The sequence below is a fragment of the Ambystoma mexicanum genome, chromosome 4q (genome assembly GCF_040938575.1).
Source record: "Ambystoma mexicanum isolate Mex_15411 chromosome 4q, UKY_AmexF1_1, whole genome shotgun sequence".
Lineage (NCBI taxonomy): Eukaryota > Metazoa > Chordata > Amphibia > Caudata > Ambystomatidae > Ambystoma > Ambystoma mexicanum.
Window position 1 is genome coordinate 297,486,890 of NC_090928.1, and position 27,047 is coordinate 297,513,936.

Sequence of the window (27,047 nt, forward strand, 5' to 3'; positions counted from 1 at the left end):
CCCCAGTTTAACAGCACATCCTAGTTATTGTATGGGAACAAGGACACTCAAAAATGGCTGCCAAAAAACGAGGGCCACTAACATCAACAACAGACCACTTAAAAGCGTCCGTGTTGCTGGGCAACCGTTGCTAGAAACATAGAGCGACAGCCCTGGCGTCCCACGGCTAAGATGAAAGCAGAGGCCGCTCAAGATACCCAGTGAGTGGCGCTCCCACTGCAACTGTACTTTGGAATTAATCACGCGACCACAACAAGACGCTGCTTTCTACTCCACGCACTATCGGAAGCTGCGGCAAGCCCTTTGGGCTGCCGCGCTCGCGATCGCTTGTGTTACGTGTCATTTGGGCCAACCGGCATTAACCAACCAGTGACGGGACGGGCAGTCGGGCACACATCTGTGCTCCGACCGCCGGCGACCCCTTGAACGGCTGCTATTATTAAAAACACAGCAGAGTGTGCACCGCCGTGCGGGGTGCTAAATATAAAACTCCCCTCGGCGCACGCGCACCACATGGCCGAATTTCCTAGCGGCACTTGAATGCAATATATTATAGCTATGAGCTCCAACCAGCCAGTTCGAGGAAGTCCTGACTGAGCTTCCCTTGGTGTCTTTCAGGATCCCAGAGACGCATTACCGTAGCCGCACAGAACAGAAATCCGGCTGACAGCATCTGAATCACAGAGCTGTAACAAGGAAATGACCGGCACTGCCTGCCATAAAAGTCTCCAATTGCCAAAAAAGATTGTTCAGATACTATTCGTAATTTTGATTGATCCGTTTTAAAAATAACTAGAAACCACTCATTAACAAGATAGAATAAATGACTAATAAGTGACCTCAAGAATTAAAACCTATTTTGGTTTTCTTTTTCTTAGGTAGATGGGATGACGCCCTCCCCGACCCCTCCCCGACCCTTGATCTCATCGAGACGAGCACAAAAGTCACGGTCCTGAAGAAGATGATAACTCATAATCATCGAAACCGGTCGACCATCTTTTAACCAAGGATATCCCAAGAAATTAACCAGTGATACCCCGCGGACTAGACTATACAACATTTTGTTGTGGAAGAAGTTCCTTGTTTTAAAATTCTTTCTTTTTAACAACCACCAAGTGATTTATGACTTGGGGACCACACACTTCCTACGAAGGTCAATAAAAGAAAAAAGGTCAAACGAGTCATGCAAACAGTTCCTCTCTGAAATGTGGACCCAAGCTCCTCTGAAACACAAGCCCCTTAATGGGCAGCAGATCCGTACACCACACTCCGAAGGACAGAAGCCCACATATATTATGAGGGGTCTCCTGTGAAAACTGTTCATTGAGGCCACCCATTAAATGGTACCTGAACAACAATCAGTCTCCACACTGAAAAAGTGGACTCCAAGAAGTATTCCTGTGTGTTAAAAACATTTTCTTAAATATCACTTCGGGTCAAGCTATGAAGTAAAATTCATCGTCTCCCTGAATGTACTCCTGGAACATACGCCACAGTTCAAATATCTCCATACGGTTAGCTAATTTCTTTCCTTTGTATGTGTTCTGCAAGTGGGTCAGTAGTGATTGCAGCACGTCCTTGGAGAAACTGCTGTTTGGCGGCCATGGTCTTGCTATTTTTCCTTCTGTGCTTTTGGACCATTGTATACTATGCTCGACTATTTTATCCTTGTAAGGGGGCTGTGTCTTGCAGAGGTGTTGGATGGGAGTCACCGACCCACTGTACATAACCCCCACACCTCTGTGCGAATACATAACAATGTCTTGTTTTACCTGACCTCTAATTGAGGATTTCGATGCTGTATGACTTCTGCTGTTTACGAGCCTCTGCTGCTCTGTACCTTATGCAGCATACTCAACTCAATCATGCGCATGCATCTTCCACGCACCGCCACTTGTTCACCTGTCTACCAATCCAAATGATGTATGCTAATCCTTCACCGTTTACACCACACCGTCCTATGCACCCACCTATGGGTGACGTCACCAAGCTAAATTTTAACACATGAGAGACACTTTGTGTGTGCACAGAACAATGACCCGTTGCTTCACCCCGACATCAAGAACCTGCAAAGACCCCAAAAACCTCACAGCTGTCGTCCCACCGACCAGGAGTGGAGTATGCTCGTCAACTCTATTGTGATTAAACTGCACCCACCGCGTCGCCTGACATGCGATACGTCTCTCAGCAGGGAGTCTTAACCAGTTAATTCATCTTCCACAATCTAGGACAGCTCTGGCTCACCCTCTCAGGGATACATCATCTATGCACCTGAACTAAAATGGCCAACTCATAGGAATACCACACATCTGCATACACATTCACTGTCCGCGTCTATCGATTGAACGATCCCTACTTAACAAAGGAATCTGTTGCCTCGCAACCCGAATGCTCAAGATACATAGAAAAGGGACTTCTACCTCCACTCCGGTTCCTAACTCCATGCACACGCGACCACAATTTCAATACCAACACTTATCCCAATTTACATCTTCCCCGTTCTATGTACACACCCCCACCCAAAAAGAATGCGTTGGACCACACTTACTTTTGTTCAGCGTCTGCCGGCGGCGTTCGGCCGCTGGCTCCCCATTATCTGCCCGTCTCACCCCCTCTGGATTGCATGGACACCTCGCCGACCGCGGGCAGGATAATTTTGAAGTCAGCTCCCGACAACCAATCTCTGGTTACTCTGTCCCGTTGTCTCGCAATTCCCGCGAGGGTCCTACAGTCCTCTGAGGTCCGACGGCTAAGGAGGCAGCACCTGGCTGGGCTGACATCACAAATGATCTCAGCAGTGCCTCCAACTTAGAGGCACCCCCAGGCAGGTAGAGCCGTGCTAGGAGTCTGTGGACACCCAGCTCACGGAAGGCCATAACTCCTTCCTTTGTCCCAAAGAAGTCGAGGTCCACACACGTAGCAAAATCTCACTGCGGTTTATTACTGATAACAAACACACAGGGGTCTTATGCATGGAGTGAAGTCCATGCACATCTCGCTGCATTCAGGCTCGCAGGCCAGTTTTCAAACCTAGTGCAGTCACAATCTGCGTCACTGCTTTCCTAAAACCTATTGCTGCTCAGGATAGGTCGCTGAGTGATAGTCCCTATATGGTGGTATCAGGTGGTACGCTTGGATCATCCCTGGAAACTGTTACATGAAATGTGTTACAATGAGCGGCCTCTGTGATTGGACAGTGACCACCACAATCTGCCCTTAGACCCCAGGGCTCTGATTGGCCAGGCTGCGGGCCCCCAAGCCATGGACAAACTCTGTACCCAGCCTGCGAGACACCTGTTAGTAATACATGTATACTATGTGTCAGCAAGGTGCAACTATGTGTCAGAGGTTACAATAGTGTGTAGAAGACTAATGCCATAAGAGCGCTCCATTCCCATCGTACAAGAGTCGCTGAAGAGTAGCGAGTTTGTTGCAACCCACTGTCTGGTTGTGGGACGCTTGCTCCTTCCCAGCCTCCTAGTCTTGGCCCAGTATCAGCTCGGCCGGGTCACGTGTTTGGAGACCACTCTCGCAAGCTCAATTTCTTCGAATTAGTCTGTATTTTGTAGTGAATAGTCCTTGCTGCAGCCAGTGTCACCTTGGCTCTGCGTGTGGAATGTCGTTCGCAACATTGTGGCCTTGACAATGCCGTTGCTCTTGCCGTAGCTGTTCTGCTGCGCAGCATTTTGTGGGCTTGAGATTTCTCTAAGACGATCATGGCCTACTGGATTTCCTAAGGCCTAGTCTGATTTCTAGTATGTGTTTTCCATAGTGTCCATAGGTTAGTGTGTCATGCCTGCCAGGTCCTTTGAGTGCTCCTGTTACGCCGTAGGGTTAGTTCTATGTAAGCGCCTGCAAGCATGTACACAAGCTCTTCTGGCGTCTTGCGATCCTAAATTGCTGCTATAAGCCGAAGTGGCAAAATAATAAATGTGCAAACAGTATGTATATGTCACTGTCCTCAACCTCATAGAGCTGTACGTGTGTGTTCTTCGTGTAGGTTGGGTGTGTGAGTGTCTCGAATGTGCGGATTGCAAGTGTTCTTCCTGTCTAACTTAGTGCTTTAGTCGATTCTGTCCATGTAGCCGGTTCCAGTTCTGTCTTGTGTGTCTTTGTCAACTCTGGGTAGCGTTTGTATTGCTGCAAGGTAGTAAGGTCTACTGAAAGGGTATCTTTCATGGTAATTGTCCATCGTGGGAGCAGTGGGAATTGCTCTGAGCTCGTATGATCGACGGGCATGTTGTCGTTGGTGCTTCTTCCGGTTGGGGTGTCTTTCTTACGGTAGGCATGCTCGGATTTCCCTCTTCAAAGATATTTTGGATAAAATGTGGGGAAGGGAACCCCCGCCAACAAGACAGAATCGAGCCTTTCAGAGGGAAGCCTGTGCAGAACTGAGAGAAATTGAGAGCACATGAACTAAGTATTGATGACAAGGCTGGTGAAGCCTAAGGCAGTGATTGAACTATCAGAAGTTGAGATCCTAAGATTGAACTGTTGAACTGGACCAGTAAGCCAAGGTGTGCAATACTGAGAGAACTGTTCAATCCACCTATCATTTGTTTACCAAGAGACTCTCTAGGCCCTGTAGGGTTGAACCTGGGGGAGGGAGTTGGCGCTGAAGCCATTCTGACATTTATTATTGTGACACTATTTTCATTTTGTATCCCTTTAACACATTTGTAATTCTGAGAAGGAGGGCAAGGTTAGGGTTTGTTAGTATAGGCCTTTTATTTTAACATGGCTGATGTGGGCTATTTTGTGGTTTTAATGGTCGATATTACTCCCATTCTAGAGATAGGGCAAGATAGCCAGTTTTCAAACACCTTGAGTTCAATAAAGGTTTTTTGAAACGTGCATCCATTGTGTCAGTGTCTGCTTTTGATACCATGCCTTCCTCACATATGGTGTCTGGAGTGGGATGCAGCTCAATTGATATAAATTGAGAGAGAAAGCCCCATCCAAAAAGCCAATACCTTACCAAGAGTGTTGGGACGAGAGCAGAGGAACTACAGCTCTGTCAATGGTAATGTTAACACCCTTCACCTTGAAGGAAGACAATACATTCCAGTACCTTTTTCCATCAATGGGGTGAAGACCATAGAGAAATCATGGGAACCCACTAAAACCACCCCAGGCCAAGAAGTGGGAATACAGTTTGTTTCCCTTAACTAAACAAGCCATCCTACCCGTTAGGAAAAATGTGGAAAGTGATATGTACCATCTTTTCTTCCCTCATGCCTGTCAAAACTGGAGCAGAGATAAAGGGCCTCATTACGATGCCAGCGGTAGCCGTGCCGGTAAAACAGGCACGGCTGCGGCTGGTATCTTTTTTTTTTTCTGGCGCCCAGGAATAGGCAATTACCAGGTCATTACGGCCCCGTTGGACTCGATAATTGCACCTTCTCGGACCCCGGTAAAAAATGCTCCTCATTCGAGCCCCATAGGGCTCAATGGGAATGGGGAGGCCGGTGCATTCGACATGCTCTGCTCACGGGTGCCTGTCCGCCCGCCAGGTCAGACCTCGGGTTGCCATCCCCACGCTTTAATCCTTTCAACAATACAACATAAACTAATGAGCCTCTAACTTGGCTATACATCTTAGGGTTCCCTTCACCAAGCGCAGGCCCCTTTCACCCTTGAAACCCAAAGTCATCATCAACAGGATGCCTTCTTTGATAGGCCTCTCAGGGTTCCTTTCCCCTAAGCTTTAGGCCTCTTCCGGCTTTCAAACACAGCACATGATTTAGCACAGTTCTGTCTTGAATTCACATACAATCCTTTCATGAGGTAGAATCACAGGCTTTTGAAAATGCCAGGCTCTTTGCTTTTCTTATGCGCGACCACTCTGACCCTCATGCCCCTCTCTTTGTTTTCTTTTGCTCTCATGTTACCTTTTTGTTTCCTTCAGATGCTTTCTGCACGCCTTTTCTTATACTTTCCTTTCCGTGCACACTTGCACTCCCTGCTTTACTTTTCCGTTCACACTTGCACCTTCTATAACGTGCCCGTGGCACTTTGCTGATCTGCTTTCCTTTCTGTGCACCCTTACACCCCCTTTAGTTCCATGCACACTTGCACCCTCTTTAGCGTGCCCCAGGTACTTTTCTTCGCTTTTCTCGTGCCCCTCTCTCGCTATGGGCCACTTGCTGCTTCTTTCCACTTTCTCTCGCTTTCTGCTTTGGTCAGGCTTTTACTCGCCTTTCACTCCTTTCTGCTTTTCTCACTGCTTTTCTTTTTCTTTCAGCGTTGCTCTTAGCTTTTTCTGCTCTCTGCTTCGCTCTGTCACTTTGCTGTGCTTTCAGCCTTTTCGCTTTACTTTTACTTTTATCTTTTATGCTTTCCTTTCTTTCCGATTCTGTGCCGCTTTTCATGTCTGTACCTTTCCCCCGCTCCGCTCTCATTTAAACGCATGCTCCAGATTTTCTCTCACATTCTCCACGAAACTCACCGGGAAGCGTTGAGAGGCTGTTCCTCCAGGCAATGCAGGGTTAAGGTCAGGGTCTCACCACCTGCCCCTCAGTCACCCTTGTGGTCGGCACTGGCCCCAAGAGAACAAGCACTCTCCTGGACCTGGCCTACAGAATGCAGGCAGCGCTTCTCTGGCTCCCTGGAGGCACGGCTCCCTCGCCAAAGCCCCTATTCCACATCGGGCCAGCGTCTGTGCACACTGTCTTCCTCCTTCCAGCTGCTCCTGCTCCTCTCTGCTCCTGGGCCCCACTGGTCTGGGCTGCATCCCCAGCTCGTTCCTTCCTGTGTGCTTGACCACACCTTTTATAGTGAACACACCAGTTAAGTGGAGTCAGGTGTGAGTAGTTACTATTGAATGCGTGACCCTGCCTGACTGAGTTCCTTCTAGGGTAGGTTGCCCTTACTTGCCCCATGTTATTCCTCTGGATAATCTTTATTGATCTTAGTTGCCTCCTCCTCGTCTCAGTACTTTTTGGAAATGGGGAGGGGAGATGGAATGGGTTTGGAAAAACCCTGTGGAAGCTGAGCGGGAGGGCTGTACATTGATATGGGATTGGAAATGAGATTGATGGTTAAGTCTATTTACTATAATACTATTAGGAGATCGACAACAGGGATACGAACATTTTCTAGCCTTGTTTTTATTTAATGAGACAGCCTCCACTTGTGGCAGAGTATTCCATCTCTCTGATGTTTTATGATACAGGCATGGGTCTTGATAGTATTCCCTGTGGTCTAGGTGGGTAACAAATGAATAGATATTAATATTGCGGTCCTGTGCCCGTTGTGCTTGATCTTTCCTCTCACCCAATCTCATGTACTTAACTCTTTTCCTCCTCTTACTTGGACCATGAACAATGGGTCTTGAAGAAGGAAAGACACTGTTTGGGTCAAGAGTTATAAAAGGGTTTGCTCTCCCTAGCTGTCCAGGATATTTTATCTTCCCTTTTTGTGTGGGAAGATCGAGGGGTAGGATGGGACCCGGATGACAATATCCCATGAACAACGAGGGTGGGAAGGATGAGTTGGGGCAAGGAACGGGGGGATACCATGTCTCGCCTTACGCTCTCCTCGCAGTCCCCTCCCTCGCTGGCCCGCCCCCAGGGTTGGGATCCAAGAGCGATGGCACTTCCCTGGCCGCCTGAGCAATGGATCCCCGGGGACGACTTGTGAGAACACCCTCAGGTTTCTCACAGTATACAACAACCCAAAACAAGGTTCCCTTGTGGAACATTCCTGTTGTTAAACCTTCATGGGAGGAGTAAAGTGATCCCATCTTACGGTTGCTAATCCACGGGCAGGTTGGGATTTAAATGTGGTACTAAGCAAGCTCATGGGTCCTCCAAGCATCCGTTAAAGACCTTGCCTACAAAGTGGTTTTCCTTGTAGCCATCACTTTGATTCCTGGAATAAGCCAGTTTAAATAAAGCTTTGTTCATTACGGAGCACTTGGTAGCAGTACATAAAAAAGGTGGTCCTAAGAACACACCTGTGTTTTTCTCCAAAATACATAACTAAATTTCTTTTCAACCAATCCATTCAAATACCAGCGTTCTTTCAGAACACTCAGAATTCAGGAGAAAGAGCACACACCAGATGTATGTAGAGCAGTCATGTACTACCTCAGTAAGACAAAGCCATTACGAAAAAGAGACCAGTTCTTTGTTTCCCTGGTGGCCGGAAGACAAGGGGAGCATGTCTCAAAGGCTACTATTGCCAGTGGGATTGTTAGGTGTATCCAACAGTGTTACAGCCTTTCAAACAAAATAAATCCCTTTACATCTAGGGCTCACTCTATAAGTAGCACTGGGGTGGCTACCTTAGCTTTCATTGCAAATGTACCAGTAGAAGCAATCTGTAAACCTGCTACATGGAGTTCAGTTCACACTTTCATGCAGCATTATTGTGTTGACACGCAAGCCAGAAATGATGCACAGGTGGGACAAGCAGTGTTTAAATAGTTTGCTTTTTCTGTTCCTTCAGTGTGCCCACCTCCTTTTTCAGGTACTGCTTGCTAGTGTATGCAAAGCATGTGATTCTAAGCATATCCACAAGCCTCAGAAGACAAACATTACCTTCTAGTCATTGTCTTTCTGATGCTTGTATATGCTTAGATGTACCTGTGCCCACCCGTCCTCCACAAACTGGGAGTTGAAGGTATCACAAACAACATGTTACATGACATTAGTCATTTTATTCATCACGCTTACAGTTCTACTATACACTTCATGCATCCTCAGGTAGGAAAAAATATAACAATTTGAGGACCTCCACGCAAGAAGGATCATGGGTACTGTACATGTCACAGTAGGCATAGTGTGATGGGAGTGCCCCATCGACTTCCTATTTTTGACTTCGCACCAATCACTAGATGTCGTCCTATGTGCAAAGCATCTGAATCTAAGCAGGTACAAGCATCAGAAAGATGATTACTGGAAGCTAATATTTGTCATATACTTATATATGGTGGGTGGGTCTATTGGTATTTAGATTGATGCTGAATAATAATCATTCATGTAAGTAATCAACAAAGATGTATAGTCTGTTTTTGTACACTACGAGGAAAAGGATGTACACGTCTCTTCTGTCCGCAGTGACCCAAATACACATGCAAATGTGATGAAATTGTTAAGCCTTCTACAGTGTTTTTACAAATGTCCCTCCGTGTCAGATGGTTATTTGACAAAAAAATAGGTGTTTGGCTATGATCTTTTGATGTCTGCCCATCAGAATTTATACCTGCCAATTAAAATTGTATGAGATATTTTCATGGCTACATGGCAGCATATTGAGAACAAGTTTTGGCAAAGATGCTCTCTGAAAATGTGATATTTCCTCCTTTGCCATCTCTATGTTCCCTCTGATTCTTTCCATTCTGTCATTACGCTCATCGTTTTGACTACCTCAGTTGAATTACCACCATCTCCCTTCATCAATTTACCCCCAAATCTCTATTAAATCAGGCTTTTACCACATGTCCACTGGATGAAATTGGGGGTCTCTGTGCTTTGCTGCTTTCATTCATGGGGCTCCTGATCCTTGAACCGTCCTCTGGATCTCTTGATTGGGATCTCCTATCGTCCTCCCTGGGGTTGTCTGCCACCGAATCCACTCTTGGCTGTTAAAACCAAAGAATTGCCTTCACTTTCTCCATACAAGCCTACTGGCTTTGTCCTATTGACTTCTATGGAACATTCAACTCACCTGGGAACTCTCTTAGAGTGACTTTGGGGGTACTTACCTGCCCCTTGACATTTTCTTGTACCGTCAAGGGTACAGGCAGCTTGATGCAAAAAACTGGATTTGTATTCCTTACAAGGTATTTTTTAACATATTTTAAAATGTTCGTCTCTCCTCTAAAAGTGCGTTCACTCTAGCTAATTTTGATAACTGTGTATCTATTTTGCTTGGGAGTGAATTGCACGGGTAATTGTTTCTAAAACTTAACTTGATTTCGTGGAGATCTTTGGCTGTGTGTGTGAATAGTTGTCCACCCTCTAGTCCTATCTGTGATTAGGAGCTCTGCGTTTGTATTTTTTAAAAACAACATCTGGGGGTCCAAAATTATTGTGGACTATCAGTGTTGCCACTTGCGGCCTTTGACTTCTTTTTCTGTTTGGTAAACTGACTGGTTCTCTTTTCTTCCCACTGCTTGTCTATATGTGCTGTGTGCTTGCCACCAGGTGCAGGGTGTACAAAATAGATCAAGAGTGGGTTGTGTCTTTTGGTCATTGTGTGTGTATATGTTTGTGTTACTCATCTCAGGCCTTGTCTTTCTCATGCTTTTATTTCTGGAGTCTGTGCTGTTCTTACTTTAATGCTTTGTGATTCACACTTCGCAAACATGGTGTTGCTCAGGGTGTTTTTTGTACTACCCTCTCCCCTCTTTGTTTACCAAGTAATGGAAGAATGTCGGGAGGCCTGAGTTTTCGGCAGGAGTTGGTGGTGTTTTCTTGTTGGAAGTGGCAGGCCTGGTTGGCGGGTGGAGGGGGCACTTAGGTCTGTCTGGGGGCTAAGGTTTTGCAGTATATGCCGTGTTGTTGAGCTCCCCTAAAGATTAGATTACGATGCAGGGGTGGGCTGGACTGGTGACACCAGTGCTGAGGAGTGGGCCGGGTTTGGGGAAGGCCGGTAATTGCTGCAGAGATCAGATGCCTGGTATTGTATGGGTCACTTGCTATGAATGGGGTGGGTTGCTGCACGCACTGTTCTGGCAGGGATGGGATTCCCGGGGGAACCTGGACTCGAGTGTAGAGGGGATTGAGTGGATGCTAATTAACTAAAGAAGTTCTTATATAGCTCACACTCACCCAGGAATCTCAGGGGGCTCACATAACAGAGACAAACAGTTAATGGAGAGAGTTGAGAATGCAACTATCAGAAGCTGAATGTCAGAGTCATTCCAGGATGACAGTTACAGGATTATTGATTCGGTTAGTCATCAAAAAGGAATGTTTTGACGCATTTCCTGAACTTCTGAATGGTGGCACATTCCTTGATTTTTAAAGGAAGTGAATTCCAAATAGATGGAGCCCATGCATTAAAGCTTGTTCCTGCTGCTATTAGGGAGTTGGATGCAGGCCCATGACAGAGACATGATGGTGGGGGCTGCTGGCAGGGATTGGGATTGGTAAATGCTCATGGCGAGGGGCTCCGGCTCGACATGATATGGATCTGGTTAGGCTAGGGGCTCATCCTCACGAGTCAACCCTCTACTGGCTTGGGCAAGGGTTTGGGGGATGGGGACTTGGCTGAATGGGGCACTGCCTGAGCTTGGCTGTGAAAGCCCTTGGATTGGCCGAGATTGGAGTGGGATGACACTATCCTTTCACCTTTTCCCTTCCTTATATCCTTCTTTGCTTACCCTTTACAACTGCTTCATTTATTTTTGACATCAACAACACATATGCGTAGGACTTTTGTCCTCGGCTTTGGGTGGCCAAATTGGCTGGACTTTTTAAAAGACACAACCCATCCACAGGGATGACCTGGTCAACCATGCCCACCATATAATAGCACATCCCAAGCGGACCCGGAATTCACATATCAATTTAAAATGCAGCAATTTCCACCTATACATCACCTGCTCACATACCTTCCTGTGCTGTGCACAGATCGTATTCTGTATATCATTGCTACAAGGAACAGCGCTTTGACCCGTTGTGAACTTCATGTGTCTTTTAGTAACAACTCAACAAACTGATGTGTTCCAGAATTTGCCCTGAAGTTTTATTGACTAGTTAGACTCAGACGAACCTTTTCAGCTGTGTCTGTGCCAACGTGACTAGTCCGGATATGATAAAGTTCCAATGCCTTTAAGCTGTGAACCAGTGAACTACAGTGAAATAAACTGCTTTTAACTGGGAACAAGTTATTTATGTGTGGTTCAATGAAAGTAAAGGGATCAGACAGCTTAAAAAAGGGGTGTGAAAAAGCAAAGAACGGCCAAACGGCCTGTTAGCCAACAGCAACTGTGACTGGTGTAAGACCGTGAAGCACAGCCCGATCACATTTAGATCAGTTCTGCAGTCTGGGAAGCTTTTTTGCTTTTGAAAACAGCAGGAATTTGCGTTTTTATAATAATAATTACGGACATTGGTGAAGGTTGTGCTATCTATGTATGAATGTGGGTTTAACGAAATATGTTACAAGTTCACGCTCTGTAATGAAGGCAGATATGTACAATACCCATTGATGTGGGTGGCAATACATGATGCCCACTTGATGACAACCCCATGGAAAACAAAGCAAACGAGCATCATTAATGCTAATAGTGTGTGTCCTATAAAATGAGCGCTTTACTGGAGAAGTGGTTAGGTCTGTGCTGTCTAAAATTGCTGGTAAGTCATTTGATAATCGATACATAACATAATTATTCCTTTTCTTTCGAGTTCAAAATAAGTGGAGATCTATCATGGCAGCCTTTCTTCTATTGCCATGATTTGTGGCTTTGGTTCATAAAGTAGGGCATAAAGGGCTGTCTTATTGTTTCATTGGCTGGGGGCAGGTTCACGTCTATTGCTGGTTCTTTCTTTTCCCCAGACGTAGGGTTGTGAGCTCTGGTGCAGCCTTCCTAGTCCTACTGCTATGGGTGATGACTTAGTGGTTTTGGTTTTGTAGATTCTGGCACTAGTGTTGTTTCGCTCAAGGCAAGGCGCTCTAGCCAAGTATAATTTTTTTAATGTAGGGCTATGATGATGGTGATATTCTGCAATTTTCACCAGACCCCCTAAGAAAATTCCAAATAGTCCAGAACACACCACTTATAGTGAGTGTGCTTTTACCTGTGGAAAGGAGACCACGTGAAACCTGCCTAAAAATGATTTTCTACACCGTACAGAAGGCCTGCTGATGCAAAGGTCCACCCTTTCTGCAGAAATTGACTTCACAATGTATCCTGGCAAGAATTCAAATCTGATCTACTATGTATGTTCACATGACAACAACACATACAAAAAAATGTGATCCGTACAGGTTAATTCAGACACCACTAAGGTAGTTACATTCAATATAGGTAATTGCTGCACCGAGACCCGTACGTAGCTCTGCTATCAGCTTAAAAAACTTTAAATTAATAAATCTTCTTGGCTATCATTTTGAGTAAATCCCAAATCAATGTTATTAGAATTAATAGTAGACTAGAAAAATATACAGTTATCAAATTAATGAAAGACATAAAAAAAGTCCCAAATGACATCATTTATTTATTTATTTTGCATTTATTAAGCACACAAAACCCAGAGGAATCAAGGCGCTGTTACAACCAGTTACACTTACATAAGGAGGGTTGGAAGAAAGATTCAATTAGACAAGACATCGGAGAAACAAGTAGAGTCTACTATTGTCAGAACTTCGCTAATGACTCGGATTTTCAAAGCTTTTCTGAACAGCTAGTCGGATTGCTCCTCTCTCAGATGCAGTGGGAGAGCGTTCCAATGACAGGCGGCTACGGTGGGGAAGCTGACGCCCCCACTTTTGGCTTGCTTGGATTTGGGCAAGACAAGTCTGTGTGCGTAAGCCCTTCTAGTGGGTCTGGAGGACTGTACTTTCGCGAAGCCTTTGGACAGGTAGTGGGGTGCAGTGTTGGAGAGGCATCGGTGAGTGATCAACAGTGTTTTGAAGATGATCCTTTCCTTGATCGGTAGCCAGTGGGCATTTTTTCTCACTTCGGTTATGTGCTCTCTTTTGGGAATGTTGAGAGCACCCGGAAGGCATTGTTGTGAATGTTATGTGCAGGGGTGCCCGAAACTAGGGTGTTGCAGTAATCCAATCTTGCTCCGATGATGGCACTTGCGATTGTTGGCCGGGGCCAAGAAAATTCTGGCCGTGTTGATCACCTTAGTTGTGTAGGCAGCTGATGTCACAATGGCATTTACTTGGTGTGTCATAGTGAGCAAGGAGTCGAGGTAGATACCTAGCGTTTTCAACGAGACTGGTATCTGCAGATTGTCTATGTCAAAGTTCTGATATTGAGTACTGATGTTTTTTTTATCACTGATGGGGGCCCTATCCGCAGGATCTGTTTTTTCATCATTTAGGCACAGGCCATTCGCTGCCATCCATGTCTGGATGATGAGTAGGTGGTGTTTAGATCTTGGGAGTCTTTCACGTGGTTGCTGGTGAAGGATAGCAGTGTTTGCGTGGAGTCCAGCAGGTCGAAGAGGGGCTTCGCAAACATATTATACAGCGTGGGTGAGATGCAGGAGCCTTGGGGCACCAAGCATGAGATGGGAGAAGGCGGGTCAGCTGCGGCTTCTGAGAAGACTCTGATCGACCTATCTGCTAGGAATAAGGCCACCAAGGCAGTGGCTTCTGCTGAAACGTTGGCTGCTGAGGTCAGATGTCTGCAGAGGATTTTATGGTCCACCAAGTCAAAAGCAGCTGAGAGATCTAGGAGGCCTACTTTCATCTCTAAGGGAGTTCAACTGTTTTTTTAGGTCGAGTAGAGCGGATTCCGTACTGTGACCAGGTCTAAAGTTCGATTGACGCAGGCCTAAGATTTGGTTAGATTCTAGGATGTGCTGGATTTTGATGTTCGCAGCCCTGTCTAGAAGCTTAAGCAGAAAGGGGATTGTCATAATGGGGTGATAGTTGGTGGGTATAGTTGGGTCTAGCAAAGGTTTTTTAGGAGGGGGGATCCAAGATTCCTTCAGAGCATGGGGACTGTACTAGCGAGGAAGGAGGAATTGATGAAGCTGGTGATGAATAATCTAATCCAATTTCAACACCCCAGGATAGCAGCATCAAAGAAAACAAAAGGGAAAACATCAAAAGTCAAATGTAGGAACCTACATAAACTCACCCCTACTGCTTTGATGCATTAATTAGCCTCTACCCTGGCTAACCTTGATAGTTCCAATTCAGCTGCCAAGTTGACTGGGGCCTACTAAATTACGATGTCCAACGCCGTGAATAGCCTTGCTCCAGACAATAGAAGGCTGGTAAAAAGTAAAGTCTCAAAAATCTGGTACTCCTTAGAAATCCGGAATTTGAATTTTAGTAAAAACAGAACCCTGCGTCTTTGGAAAAAAGAATCAGCAGAAGACCAAACCACATATGCCTTTTCTGTTAAGGCACACAAAATGACCACTTGAAAAGCCAAAAAAGGCTCATACGACAAAAGAATTAAGGAGCCAGCATCCAACACTAAGGAACTATTTAAAATCCTCAGAGAGTTGGAAAGATTCCTGCCCTGTAATTGTAATTGTAATAGGTTATTTATAACGCGCTTAATACCCAGAGGTTTCTAAGTGCGTCCCGGGGATTGAACCTGGGTTGCTCTGCGTCATCTTGCTTCTAAGACGAGCACGTTGCTCCTGAGCTATCCTCCCCTGACATTTCCTCAGTCACCAAAGATACCAGATGGTGTACCTCTATTCAGAATGCCATGATGGACAAAAGAGAAAATAAATAAGGGAGATATTGCTTCCATTTTTAGCACTCTGACTAGATCAAAATCCAATAGGAAGACCCAGAGACCCAGAGAGCAAACCTCCTACGACCCAAGTTTAATTTTATGGATCTATCAGAAGCAGAAATTCTAGACATACCAGAAAGAATCAAACCTACAAACTGTAGAGGAGACATCTGTCCGGCATCTATTGTCAAATTGTGCGCTTCGCTGCTCGCACCCATTATCACAAAATTGTGAATACCTCAAATGCCTTGTACCCGGTGGAGTGCCTTAGGGGCCCTGTGTGTCCCCCACCTTATTCAACATCTTCACTCTTCCCCTTTTTGAGATATTCGACGCAGTAGGAGTAGTGTACGCCAATTACGCTGACGGCACATAGTTCCTCATTCCACTCTCAGGCAACCACAGTGTTGACACTAACATCGTCAGCTCTATTTGTCGCCTTATCCAGATTCTTCGAGATCTCAAGCTTAGCTAACTTTCTTCATTTCACCTATGTTCAACATCCATGCTAGATGTACAATTAGCTAAGATTCCATAGTTCTGCGTTTACCTAGTTCAGTGCAATGGCTACCAGCTGAGTTCATGTGGAGGAATTTAACTTGGAGCTACATCTGCCTCGAGTTGAGGGAGACAAGACTGGACTCACAGATCACACTCCCACGCAACTGATGCCAGGCAGGGTTAGAAATTGCTGGGAGCTATTTAGCTCCTGCTTTTAGCCCTGTAAAGGTTGGTTAGTCTGACACTGACAGCTACCAGGAGATACGTTTGGCTCCAGAGGCCCCATGGTGCCATACAAACATACGTATGTGAAATTAACTGTCAGTATTTGGGAATGTCTAAAAGGCAGCATTAGAGACCCCTAGAAGACATTTAAAGAATCATGGATTATAAATAATAGACACAAAGTTCAAGTTTGCATCTCATTGTGAAGATGCAATCTGGCTTTTTTTTCTTTTTTATACCAGTGAAGACACCAGGGCTTTGTTTTTTGTATGATTGTACACACACAGCTTGACACAGCTCTGCCCCTTGCCACAGGCCATTCTGTCACCATTTTCCACACCGGGCTCCTTTACTTCAATCCATCAGAGAAGAGTGGGTACACATACTTGACAAATCTTAATTAGTTTTTCCCATCTATCAGAAGGAGACTAGACCTTGAACTCCCTAGGAGCAGAACCACCATTATAATCCTTCGGAGGAGACAGGCGGCATGTCTAAGCCACACTGGGAGACACAGACACACTTGGTCGATTCAGCCATATTACAAACAAGCATTAGCAATGCTAACTTTTTGGGTTTATGTGTAGGCATGGGAAGGGCACTTGGCAGGCACAGTCATAGTGGTATTAACTGGCCATTGAGGGCAGCAGGTGCAAAATGATGTGAGACCCTGGGAATCGAATAGCAGTGCCTTACAAATGCCTAATAGTTATACTCAAGTCAAAACTGTTGACTTTGCAAGTGCTTGTTTTTAACAGGACTGCAGTGAAGGACCTTTATAGTGCTTATACATCGAGTGGCTGAAGGCAGACCTGGTAAGCCATTTTTATTACACCAGTAGGTGGTTTACAACTCCAATTAGTCATTAACTCTCAGAAGACTGCTTTGAAAAAACACTGTCAGGTACTTCAAGTAAAAGTTTGATGGTGAAGCTTGATTAAAGCGAGCTAAAAGAGTTCCCATGAGGAGGTATTTTGGGCAGGGAGGGGCAAGAACTGGGTGGGAGTGGCCATAGGTATTGCAATGGCCAAGGGCAATCAATGGGTGGGCACATAACCAAGCAGCACCTACAGGCTGTGTGTCCCTCCTCACATGCCATTTCCCCCTATCCGTACTCTAATCCAATAGTTTTGGCTTATACGCGACACCTAATTGCCCAAACTAAAAATACATAATGGGCCTTCCTCAGTGCCCACACAAAATGCAACAATGTCACAGCTGTTTTATTAGACGAATTACAAGGGCAGTAATGTGACCACCCGCCCGAAAAAAAAAATACACATTTGGACTTCCACATCCCATATCAGATTCGAGTACAGATTTCTGCAATACGTACTAAACATACTGAGCTATCTTGCTAACCATTGTGGAACTCAAACTCAATATGTATTTCAGCATCGAATACTGCACGTGATACTCCCCGGAGTGATGTGAAAACGCTACATAAGATATGCTAAAATGAACACGCAAAAAGCATGCCCCGTTCGAGAATGCTTGCCTCCTCCCACTCATCGATTGAAAGTTGCCATTGATAGTTTTGCTCTGGAACTGCATATATGGGTCAGCCGGTCCCAGTGTACAAAATACCACCGCTTGCGAGAGATTTGGGCTAGGTCCGTTTTTGTGCAAGATAAAGAAGTTTGCCAACCATGGATGCATAGAAAGATCATTTATTTATAACGTGTTGAGCGCTAAATTGACATTGACCACAAGCTCGTCAAAGAAGCATTTGACTTTAAGGAACCTTGGCCACACCAGCGGGAGCACTGATTGATGAGCCCACCTTGAAAGAGTTGTGTTTTTTGTATTGCTTTCAGTTCAAAAATCTGGCAGGGGAAGGGTAGGCCCCCACAAGTACCCGGCCATAATGTGGCAGAGAAAATACACGGGTGTGGTGGGTTTGGCATCTGGATGCTCTGCTGTTCATCACCCCCAGTCTAATACAGGAATCTGATTCCACCAGCCATACCTGGAGCCAGGTGGTCCTCTAAACCAGCCAAACGCCCATTTCAATTATTCATCCTCAGATTCCCCCATTGCCTCACCATATGGCCCGCCCATGCCCACTGTGGCATTGCCTCTACCCTTACACATCAGCAGCAAGGGCAGAAGGCTGGCGCCTGGAGCTGAAGGATGAGAGACGGCTTAAAGGGAGTCAGAGCTAAGAGCAGTAAAGCAGCTCCTTCACTGCCACTGCATACTTAAAATGTCACCAGCCCACAGCACTCACGTGCCCCCTCCTCCGGCTTCGCAGGTGTGAAACTCCTATCACTAACTAAAGCATTACTTCCACCAGATAAAATTAATTCACAGTTTATTAGCATTTTAATGTCAGATCATTGGACCCAACTTTGTCACGCTAAATGCAGTGCAGGCTATGCTTCAACTTTTCAGCCCTCGCTCTTGCAGGTCACCCCCCAAAAGAGCACCCACTTCACCTAAGAAGGCGTCAGTTTGTAGGAGATGAGGCGCAGAGTGGCGCAGCATGTACTCTCCTCGCTCCCAACGCTGCTTGTACCGTCTGCTTTCCTTCCCAGGCGAGGTGCCAGCAAGTTTATCAGGAGTCCTTAAACTTCCAGTGCGGCTTGTGGCAGCGGCACCTCTCTGGCACACTGTTGCATTTCTCCGGGGCCGTGCCTACTACAAGCGGAGACAAAGGGGGAGGGAGAATCTCTCACTCGGTTCCCGTCTGCACTGCCAGTGCTATTTATTTTCGTTTATTTGTTGGATTTATGTAGTGCCCAAACCCTGCGGTATCACAGCGTTTGAACAGAAGGCGGGCAGAAAAACACAAAATCTTAGAGGTTTGCAGTGAGGTTAGTCATATTTATTAAACAACCACATTTTCACGGGTTTTCTGAATGTCCGATAGGTACCCTCATTCCTGATGTTGGGCGGGAGAGAATTCCAGAGCCAGGGCGTTGTGACGCAGAATCATGCACCACCTGCTGTTTTACTTTTGACTCTGGCAGTGAGCAGGACGAGGCTGAAAGAGGATCGCAGAGGGCACACATAGGGTTTAGGGATGATGCCTTTGTTGAGGTAATGTAGTACCTCTTTCTAGATACAGCAGTGTTTTAAATTCGATGCAGGCTTGTGATGTGGAGCCAGTGGACGTCATGCCTGGTTGCTGAAATGTGGTCTGAGTGTCTTAGGCCCAAGGCTACTCTGAGGGCTTTGTTTTGCAAAAGAAGGAGCTTGGGGGCAGAGGTGCCCATGAAGTAGTAATCCATTGTAGTAATCCAATCTGCTGTTGGTGATGGCTCTGGCAAGAGTCAAGCAGTTATTCGGAGTGAGGAATTTTCTGCTCAGGGAGATGAGTTTGGAAGTAGCTGTAGAAGATGACATGATTGTTCATGGCGAGTTCAGCATCCGAGGGTCTTGACATGTTTCGAGACTGGTATGCTGGTGTCATTAATGGAAAAACTGCAGAATGCAGGGTCCAGGTTTTTGTGCTGGAAATGGGAGCCAACGATGAATAGCTCTGGTTTTTCATCATTGAGACAGATTATAGGTGGCCATCCCATTCTGAATGATGCTATAGATCTTGTTAATGGAGTCAGCACCATAGAAATAGTTTCCTGTGATAGGGAGGTGGATCTGGGTGCCATCTGCAAAATTGGTGTAGGGGATACCAAGGGTATCTAGATGATCAAACTAGGGCTTAGTTTAAGTGTTGTAAAGGGTCAGTGAAATGCAGGAACCTTCTGGGGCTCCAAGAGGGACAGCGATGAGATCTGCCACTGAGTCTCTGATGAAGACTCTAGGTGGCCGTTTTTTCAAGAAGGATTTCATCCAGGTGGTAGCCTCGATGGAGAAGTGGAAGTTAGTGGAAAGATGTTGGCAAATTATATCATGGTCGACAAGGCCAGATGCTGCAGAGAGGTCAAGGAGAAGGAGGATGGCAAGATTGGTTGCATCACAGATACTGTCTAATTGGATTTTGAGATCTAGGAGAGCTGTTTCTGTGCTGCATTTAGGACAATAGCCAGATTGTTTTGCACCCAACAAATGGTGTTGTTCTAATAAGAGTTGGATTTGGGATTAAGCTACGTGATCCAGAATTTTGAGGAAGAAAGGCACAGTGGTGATGGGGCGGTAGTTGTTGGGGAGGGAGGGGTCAAGGGAGTTTTTTTTTCTTCAGTAGTCATGTAACCCAGGCTGCTTTAAAGCAGGTAGGGATAGAGTTGGAAGAGAAGGACGTGTTGATGAAGTCCGTGATGGTAGGCGTCAGTGTATTGGCACATACCTTAACGATGCGGGCTGGACAGGTTTCTCCCTTGCAGCTAGATGGTTAGAGTGAATGAATAGTTTTGAGTGCATCTGCCCGAGAAACCGGGGAGAAGCTGAAGGGGGTGGGGGTGAGGCTGGGGTATGGGCATCTGGTCAGTCGTCAGAGGAGGTTTTACCTGCGAGTTGGGCTTTTTTTGCAGTGATTATATATCTCAGTTTGACAATTTTGTTAGCAAGGGCGGTTTGTATAGTGGTACACCAAACTTTGCCTATGCAACCTTGGGAGGGCGTGGGGGCAGGGTTTTCTAGTTCTTTAACTATGGAGAAGAGTTCTTTAGAATTAGAGCTGGCATTGGAGATTCTGGTATTGCAGGAGTTGGCTTTGGATGTGGTTAGAGCGTTTTTGTAGGTTTTGGCTGCGCTTGAGAAGGCTTTGAGGTTGGTAGATGTAGGATGTTTCACCATAAGTGCTCTAGTGCTCTTTGCTGAGAGTAATTCGGTCTTCAGAGAACCAGATGTTAGCTGACTTGCATGGTTTTAATATTTTGGGTCTGAGATAGGCATGTAGTTCCATAGTGCTATGGCGGCTATGATTGTAGAGGTCAGCTAGTGCCCGTGGGTCCGTACTAATGGGGACATCGAGGGTAAGTAGAGTCCGTAGGGTGGCGGCAAGTGTTTCTTCAGTGAGCTTGTGAGTGTTGCAGACTAGGGTCAGGGCTGGTGGCAGCGTGGGGTCATAGGTGGGGTGGGAATGGGTTAGGATGAACTCAAGGAGTGGTCAAACCAGGGTAGCGGGCTAATGGATGAGATGTTGATGGAGGCATTAGCTGTGTGGATCAAGTCTAGGATTCACCCTTTAGAGTGAGCAGGGGTAAAGACTAGCTAGGTGAAATTCATCTCTGCAAGTGAATTGGCGAGGGCAGAGGCTCTTAGTGTCAGCAGACAACTCTTACCTGAGACAACACTTGCTCTCAGTTTTACCTGAGTTAACTCTTGCTCTCAGTTTTCTTTAGCACCTGTAGATGGCCAGCTCTTCCCAAGGGGAACCCGGGGGAGATCCTGTACCCCATACCGACACTCAAAGTCTCCTACAGGCTCTCTCCTGTCGGCGGCCCCAGTCAAAAGGGCCCACCCACGAGGGGTGTCTCGTCGGGAGCCCGTAGAAGTGGCCCATGGAAGTCATGAAGGTTTCCCAAGGACGGTAGACCCAGGGGGCAAGGAGAGGGTAAGCCGCGTCACGGCCCCCGGGAAACAGAGACCATGGCGGTCTGGACTGGCATACCCAGGGAAAAGAGGCGGGGCACACCAGAGAGGACCAGGTTACCTCCTGCATGTGGATTGGGGTACAGAACGGGTGAGGTATTCAAAAGAACACCAAACCAAGGATGTTTGTTCTTTGTTTCCTGCACTCGACAGCAACAGTTGTCCGAATATCGCTGGGCATACTAGGAACCAGAGAGAATGGCGGAAGGCGAGAAGGACAGTTCCATATCGACAGGGACGGACCGGGACGTCCGACCATGAGGCGTGAATCCTAACACTATGAAACCATACCCCCCTGAGACCAAAACCTTAAACATGAATAAATGACTTTTTCTTTCAAGCAGCCCGAATATTGTGCACCATTTCTACAGCACCCTTTACACCTATGTACTTCACTTGTGCCCCATAGTTCCAGACATGTTAATGTTAAAGGCATTTGTAGCGTGCACTGTCACCAATGGAATTGGTCCCCAGGCGCTCAGACGGATCTGCAAACAAGATGGCGGGAATGGGTTAGACGGGTGAAGAGGGAATAGAAAAGTGAGAAAGTGGTGTGCTGTTGACAGCTTTAGTCGGTTTTCACTGTGCGCTGAGGGTTGGTGTGAATATCAGATTGATGCAGATCTCGTTTGCTGTTGGTGTGCTTTATGTGTTGTTTGTTTGTTGTTGCAGTGTGGTGAAGTGCGTGCGGTTTGCTGAGTGAGAAGATGGTGTAGTGAGTTAAGTGTGCAGAATTTTGAGCATAGGGTTAGTGGGTTATATGTTTCTTAGTCCTTATAATTCTTGTTCTATGTATCCGGTTGACCTATAGGTAGGCATATTTTCCACTTATTCTTTCCTGTCCATCTAATTGTTATGAGTGATGGTGTGGCATGTTCTCAGCTGTGTTGTTTTGAATTTAGTGTAATAGATAGGGGCGTGTCTTGTCTCCCACTGTAAATTAGCAAACACCCACTCCCTCGTTATCTATTTTTGTCAGTGGTCCGTTGACATGATAAATAGTAGAGGGTAAAACCCTACGGGTGACTATTGGGCAAGGAATTGTAACACCGAGGATGAGCGCACAAGAATCCTTTTAGCAAGGTTAACAGCCGGCAGAGCTTGTCTGCGATGCAAAGTTCGGAGAGAAAGTTTGAAAACTACAGGACCTACTCTTGCTGCTAGTTAAAAAGCAGAAGTGCCATCAGAGGCCCTCCTTGGCAGTACTACGCTCCGACAGTAGGTTTTCTCTCATTCTGATAACGTGCCTGAGCCACGGCCTCAAGTCTGTTTTCCGGGCCTTGACAGCTAATGAAGATTGCCTTGGGGTGCAGCCATTGGCTAGGGATTTCTAGTTCATTTTGCTTGGCAATGGGGACGGTGATCCAGTAGTTCTCTGCAGCTGTGGCCTTTGAGCGGAGGGTGTGCCAGGAGCTGACGCACATCATGTAGCTGCACAACAATTTGCTTGCTCCTGCAAATCACATGGAAATGTGCAAAGGTTGTAGAGCATGTGCAAGCAGAGCACTCATGAGGTTGCAAGCTCAAACCGTGCAAATGATTTCTTACTCTCCCCCATCCAATTTTCACTCACCAATCGCAAGTGGCGCGTGCTAATTTTGCGTCCTGAGTAATGCTTAGCAAAGGTGTGCAGACACCCAAGTTGCTGCCTGGCAGATGTCCAGGACAGGGACTCCCTTCTGCAGAGCTGAGGTGGCATCCACTCCTCTGGTAGAATGGGTTTTGAGGCCTGCAGCCACACCCTTTCCTGCCAGATCATAGCATTCCGAGAAGTAGACAACGATCTACCTTGACAAGGTTTTTTTGGTCACAGCCCTGCCAGCCCGGGAACCTGTGTAATCAACGAAAAGCTTGCCATCTTTCCTAGTCTCTCTCGTCTGAGAGACGTTGAAGAAGGAAGAGGAATGGAAAAGCAGAGAGGATCATTGGAGGGAGAACTGGAGCTGAGGATACACACTGAACGCCTATGAATAGGGAGAGTCCACAGAGCAGGGTATCAGACAGGAAGTATAAGGGGAAACACTGTAGCGCAATCTAAAAAAGGGATCAGGAGCATTGTGATGTAAACATCACAATGCTCCCGATCATCCTAATCTAAAAAAGTGCTATCATGTTGCAAATCTAAATTGCAACATGATAGCACCTTTTTTAGATTGGGCTATTGGGTGGCAGCGCCACCTATAAGCCGAAACTATTGCATTAGAGTCCATTTAGGTAGAAATGTCAAATGAGAAAGAATACAAAGCTTGAAGTTGTTGCGTGGGTATTTACCCACCAATTGACTGCCCCTGGTCATGCTAATCCTTATTTGCCTTCCCACCCAGTTCCTGACCAAAACACCTCCTCATTGGAACTCTTTGAGCTTGCTTTACTCAAGCATTACCATCAAACTTTGCAGAAAGGGCCCACCAGTGTTTTTTCAAAGCAGTCTTCTGAGAGTTAATGACTTAATTGAAGCTGTGAACACACGACTGGTGTAATAAAAATGTATGAACCAGGTCTGTCTTCTACCACTTGATTTATAATTGATATTATGATTGATATTCACTATGCATGTCCTTCACTGAAGTCCAGAAAAAAGCAAGCACTGGCAAAGCCAACCGTTTTGGCTTGTGTATAAGTACTAGTCATTTGCCATGCACTGCTGTTAGATGCCTAGGTACTCATACCATTGTGCACCCGTTACCACCAGTGGCCAGTTAATAACGCTACAGCAGTGCCTAGAAAGTGCATTTCCCATGCATACACAAACGCCCAAACTGTTGGCATTGCTAATGCTTGTTTTCGTTTTTTTCTGGGACAACACCCAGAGCAAACAGGAAGAATTCAGTCTACATATTAGTATGGGGGAGGAAGAGGTGCACTTTGAGAGACGGTGGCCATGATGAAGGAAGGTGCCGCCTGACTGCTGGAATACTTAAGCCCATTCTGTGCTGAAACACCAGCGTGCATTTGTGGCCACAAGAGTCCACCCATATCTGCAATCTGTCTGTCACTTTCCTGCAAGCACTTTGTACTTGTTAGGGTCTTCCTCCCAAACACTAAAGCTGAAAGAATGTGCGGCATCAGTGAAGAGCTCTAACAGCAGGTGATTTGATCTTTAATCTGAAACACTCAATTTGAGTGTGACTAGACCTATGGCCTCATCACGACTTCGGCGGTAACCCTTAAATCCGGCGGTAGCGCTATTACCGCCGGATTTAAGGGTCCGCCGAATCAGGGCTTCGGCGGATTTCGTCCCCAGCTCTGAGCTGGGGGGAAATCCGCCGAAAATTCGCGCTATTACCGCCGGTGGGAAATCCGCCGGCGGTATTAGCGCGAAGAATCCCCATTGAGCCCAATGGGGAATGGGGCATTCCCGAATGGGCTCAGAGGGGAATGGGAACTTACATTACCGCCGAACTCGTGATCCGGCGCTATTAGCGCCAGGGAGTTCGGCGGTAGGGCTAATACCGTTACCGTTACCGCCCAAGTCGTGATGAGGCCCCTAGTCTGGTACTAGGGGGTTGATTGATTGATATTTTATTTCTATCACACTCATACACAAGTGTTTCAGAGCGTGACCAGGCAGGGAAAGGGAACAGGGGAGAACAAAAACAACAATCTTACTAGGCCCAGTGACATTGAGAATGTGCAAGTGCAGGGTAGAGGGAGAAGGGGGAGCAGTGCATGGAAGGGGGAACAAAAGGAGAGTGCGGAGCGAGAAAGAAAGAAAAGAAAAATAATAATAAAATAATGAATAAAAAGGCAACAAACAATGGGAGTGCAGCCAGTAAGTGGCAAGTGCTGGGTTTATGGCAGCAGGCCGTGTAGGTCTGAAAGTGCAGGAAGAAAAGGGGAGGGCTGTATGAGTACAGGTACAGACCCCAGTGCAGGGGGTGGCCCGGAGACAGTGCGTGAGGGTGGCAAGATGAGCAGGTAACTGGGCCCAGAGGACAGAGGGTGGCCAGGTGCATGGTGCCGAGGGAGAGTAGAATCAACAGGGGAGAGGGGAGGAGAAGGCAGAAGCAAAGAGGAAGGTTTTGAGGTGCTTCCGGAACCGGAGATGGTTCTCCTCAAGTTTTAGAGTGGCAGGGAGGCTGTTCCAGAGGGAGGCCTCAGCCGAAGACAGAGATCTACCCCCAGCTTGTTTCTTTGAGAAACGACTGACCCTGAGGGAGTTAGAGGTAGAGGAGCGGAGTGCTCGAGATGGGAGGTATTTGCAGAGGGATAGCTGAAGGTATGTTGGACCCAGGCCCCAGAAAGCCTTGTGGACAATGCAGAGGGTTTTGAATTTAATCCTTGCAACCACTGGGAGCCAATGGAGAGATTTCAGAGCTGGAGAGATACGATCCCAGGGCTTGAGGCCAAGGACAAGTCTTGCAGTCCTGTTCTGGATAAGTTGTAAAGGGCGGAGAGTAGGGGCAGGTAGATTAAGAAGGAGGCTGTGCAATAGTCCAGCTTAGAGAGAACCAGAGCTTGGGAGACAGTGAGCTTCAGGGGGAATGAGAGGAAAGGAAGAATACCTCTGAGGAGGTGCAGTAGGAGGTTTGACTTTTTTGATACATCAGCGATGTGGGCAGAGAAGGAGAGTGTGGAATCAAAGGTGACACCAAGGTTCTTGGCCTCGCAGGTGGGTATAGGAGGAGGGCCAAGGGAGGCCGGCCAGAGAGAGAAAGGAAGGTGATGGTGTGCCAATGAGGAGGATCTCTGTCTTGCTGGCATTAAGACAAAGATCGTTGGTGGCACACCAATCTTGGATGGCAGTTAGGCAATCAGTGATGAGAGAGGTGGAGGAGGTGGCCGAGGGCAGCCTGAAAATGAGTTAAGTGTCATCTGCGTAGCACTGGAAGTTTGAGCAGAAAATGGCAATACAGCGGGCGAGAGTTGCCAGGTATTGGTTGAAAAGCCAGGGCGAGAGGTTAGACCCCTGGGGAACACCACAGGTGGAGAGGAAGACAGATGATGGGAAGGACCCAAGTTGGACCTGGGAGGGTCGATCAGAGAGGAAAGAGGTCAGCCAGGCCAGAGCCTGATCGGTGATGCCCAAGTTATCCCGGAGACGGTTGAGCAGGATGGTATGGTTGACCGTGTCGAAGGCAGAGGAGAGATCAAGTAGGATGAGAACAGAGGGAATGCTAGAGTCAAGGTTGGAAAGCAGATCTTCACGGATGTTCAGGAGAGCAGTTTCCGTGCTTCTACCAGATCTGAAGCCAGACTGATGATCATGGAGACAGCCAACAGAATCAGAATGAAGGTTTAGCTGAGAGATGGCCAGCTTTTCAAGGAGTTTGCCTAAGAAGGGGGTAATGGAAATTGGGCGATAGTTGGCCGGACAAGAGGGATCTGCTGTGGGTTTCTTGAGGAGAGGATGCACAAGGGAGTGCTTAAGAGGGGAGGGGGAAGGATCCTGAGGCAAAGGAGTGGTTGAAGAAGTCGGCAAGGGCCGGAGCGAGGGTAT

General features: G+C 46.7%; 1 protein-coding gene across 1 annotated transcript in view; it reads left to right on the top strand.

Moving 5' to 3' along the window:
• The window catches only part of NT5DC1 (5'-nucleotidase domain containing 1), a 1,710,051-nt gene that overhangs the window by 825,038 nt on the left and 857,966 nt on the right, over positions 1–27,047 (top strand). The gene's annotated exons all lie outside the window — the stretch shown is intronic.